The sequence below is a fragment of the Carlito syrichta genome, unplaced genomic scaffold (assembly GCF_000164805.1).
Source record: "Carlito syrichta isolate Samal-C Ts95f unplaced genomic scaffold, Tarsius_syrichta-2.0.1 Scaffold100632, whole genome shotgun sequence".
NCBI classification, from domain to species: Eukaryota; Metazoa; Chordata; class Mammalia; order Primates; family Tarsiidae; genus Carlito; species Carlito syrichta.
In genome coordinates this window covers 676561-679762 of record NW_007044728.1, presented here as the reverse complement: position 1 = coordinate 679762, position 3202 = coordinate 676561, and positions in this window count along the sequence as shown.

Below are 3202 nucleotides of genomic sequence, written 5' to 3'. Positions count from 1 at the left end.
TCGGCAGAGGAAGGTGAGTCAGGCGCGCTCCCCTGGGGTCCCGGGTCCCCCCGCCATCCGGGTCGCGTCCCCCGCCCCCGCCCCGTGCCGCCCAGTTCCCACCCTGCCCGGCGCGCCCGGTGAGTCCCGGGCCTATGGGCGAGGCGGGGCCGGGGTCTGCGCCCAGGGAGGGGCGGGCGCGGCGCGGATTGGGAAGCGGTGTCCCCAGTGTTCCCCGGGCAGCCCTGATTTCGGGCGCGCTTTCTTGCCAATAGGTGTCTCCTCTTCCCCAGCGCTGAGCGCGCGAACTCGGCGGGGCTCAGAGACCGGCTGTAGAGACGGCTGCAAAGGGGGCGGTGTGGGCGCGGGGCGAGGTGGAGGCCTGGGGACCGCGGAGAATACCCGGGATGCGGGACGTTTCCTCGGGATGAAGGGGGTGTCTTTGGGGGTGAAGGATGGCGCCGTGTCTTCCCCCAGAGAGGCGAAGCCGCCCTTCGGCCGGAGGACAATGCGGTTGGGGGTCCCGCGCCCCCTGAGCCCGTCCGAAGCGCGTCTCCCCAGCGCTGCCTGAACCCGCCCCGGGGTAGCAGAGGCTCCACCCGGCCGCCCTGCGGGATGAAAGTGACCGCACGCGCTGGTCCAGCACAGCCCCCTCACTCAAGCCCTTTTGCAGTCCCATAGACGAGTCTTCCAGTTGTGGAAAACGTTTCAGGAAAGTTTGAAAAGGGACCTCCGCGTTTCTAGCTGCTTCTTGGTTAAAAAGACGAATAGGTACCCGTCCCTGGGAGCTTGGATGACCATCAGTGGAGACCCCGCAGAACGGCGGCCCCTCCCCCCTGACGTTTCCTACGGAGGGGTGGCTGCATGGTAGCGAGGGGTGAGGTGGCCAGTGCCCAATGGAACCTGGAGGACGCAATTTGTCCCTCATCCTCCCTGAGTCTTGTCTGTGAACTATTTGAAGCCACCCCCCTGCCCCTGTGCATCTTTAAAGGGCAGACAACCTTCCAGCCCAGGGAACTGTGCTGGGTTTCCTGCAGAATTCTAGTGTGTGTGACGGGTGTCTGGTGCATATGATGGCTGTCTAGTGAGTGTGACGGATGTCTAGTGTGTGTGTTGGGTGTCTGGTAAGTGTGCCAGGTGTCTGGTGAGTGTCAGCGTGTGTGGTGAGTGTGCACTAGTTTTAGACTCAGTTCTAAAACTGCGATGGAGACTCACTGTCTCTAAGCCATTGTGGGCTCTAGGTCCCAAGCCCAGCACAGCCAGGGGTGTTTCCAGCACCCTCAAGGATCACTTCACATTCTATGGACTTTGGGTCGAGGGTAGGCGGTGTTCTTTACCTTTTCACCTCAATTTTTTAAAGTGTTTAAATGTTTAAACATCAGTCATGTGTTAACGTTGACGCAATGAACTCTTGTATTAGAAAAGTTTAGCAATATTTTTTGCTGGGGCTTTGGTTTTAAGTCCTTGGACACTGTTTTCTCCACATCTTAATATTCTAATAATCACTGCTTCAAAAATGCAGGCCTTTCAAAGTTAGATTTCTCCACTGGAAGAGTCCATATTCCATCTTGTAACGAGGAATCCTTTTTCTCCTATGTGGGAACAAGATGTGAAGCGGCTGTGGCTATTTTTCATGTTTCCTCCATAGGAAAATAAGTTTAAAAGGTCCCTGCTGAGAGTCCGTGTTGGGGGGCAGCGGTGCCTCTAAACGCTCTGGGTTCATCTGATGAAGACTCCAGAATCAGCGGCCAGAAAGTGTGCTCTGAGCTTTCTTAGCGACCGGCCGGGGCACAGGGACAGAGGTTTCACCATCTGCACTGCCCAGGCTCAGGAGGAACCTTCGTTCAGCCCAGCAGGCCCCAGACGGGCAGCCGTGGGCCAGGCGGCTCTGACTCTTCCCTGCAGGTTAATGAACATCTGGGTGAAGCTCATTAGGCGAGGCTGTTTCTGAGGCCCAACTTGTGTCCCGTGGAGGACGCAGACACACAGGCTGTAGGTGGCCACCCAGTCAGGCCACTCTAGACGCCCCGCAGGCTCTCGGGTGGAACAAAGTGCACCCTGTTCTCGCCACCCGACTTCACAGCATTGTTCCCGGCCCGGATTAGAAATGGCGCGGCTCACATTCTGCCTCATCACACCCGGCCTGGGCGCCCGCGTCCCATCGCAGCCCGGCCCAGGGAGGAGGCGTCCAAACCAAACACTCCCAGCGAGACAGGAGCTCTGTTGAACGGGCAGCGCTGAAACCAGACCAAGCCACCTCCAGGAAGGAAGAGGGCCTGGGTGCCTGAGCGGGGCAGGGCGGCCGCCTGGCCCCCTCCGTAGGGTCTGGAGCTGGGAGGGAACCCACTGGCCTTCTGACGACACAGCTTGAGTCTCCTCCTTGGGAGCCGGGGCGGGCCTGTGTGCCGGCGGGAGTGTAAACCCACACTCACACTCTCTGGGGCAGTGCAGCAGAAAGTTTTAGTTCCCTCAGATGATAAGGGCGTCGTCTGTGTGTAACTTTTGGTGGTGAAGAGGTGGCTGAAATTAAAAAGAGAGAGAGAGAGAAAGGGGAAAATGAAATGTTGTGGCCTCTCAACAGAAAACAGAACCTCCACTTGCCCGGAGGTCAGCAAAAACAGCGAACTGAACCAAACACCCCTCCAACATTCGTCTCAAAGTGAGAACTATTCTTAGAAACGAAATCAGGCCACACCGAACTCTAGTTCATTGCCGGAGAAAACCAGCCGCAGAAAGGGTCACGGGAGAAGCCTCGGGCCACCCCGGGACTCGCGGGTGATGCCTCCGGAAAGAGCAGCGCCCGCGGGCAGCAGGGGACGCGCTGATTAGCGGCAGAGTGGCAGCCTGGGCGCGCGCCTCCTCCCTGCGCTCTCCCCCTGCCGCCTCGACCTCCTGCAAAGTGGCCTCCGACCTCCTGGTGTTCCAGATGTTGGAGCTAGTGGTGCCAAGCCCTTGGGGGAAGCAACCCGCACAGCTGGGGAGCGCAGGGGAGGATGGCGGAGCTCAGACCCCAGCCTCTGGCTGAGGGTACTGAGACCGCTGCCCGAGGCTGGACCCGGCTCCCGTCCTGCTCTGCTCGGTAACGCGCTGTGGAATCGCTGGGTCAGGCGGGCTCCTGTGGACGCAGAGTGTGCTGGCGGCTGGGGCGCGCGTGGTGGCTGCCACACCCGACGCCAGGGCCCGTGTGAGCCGCAGCCCGCGGTGACCAAGTTTGTGAGAGTCC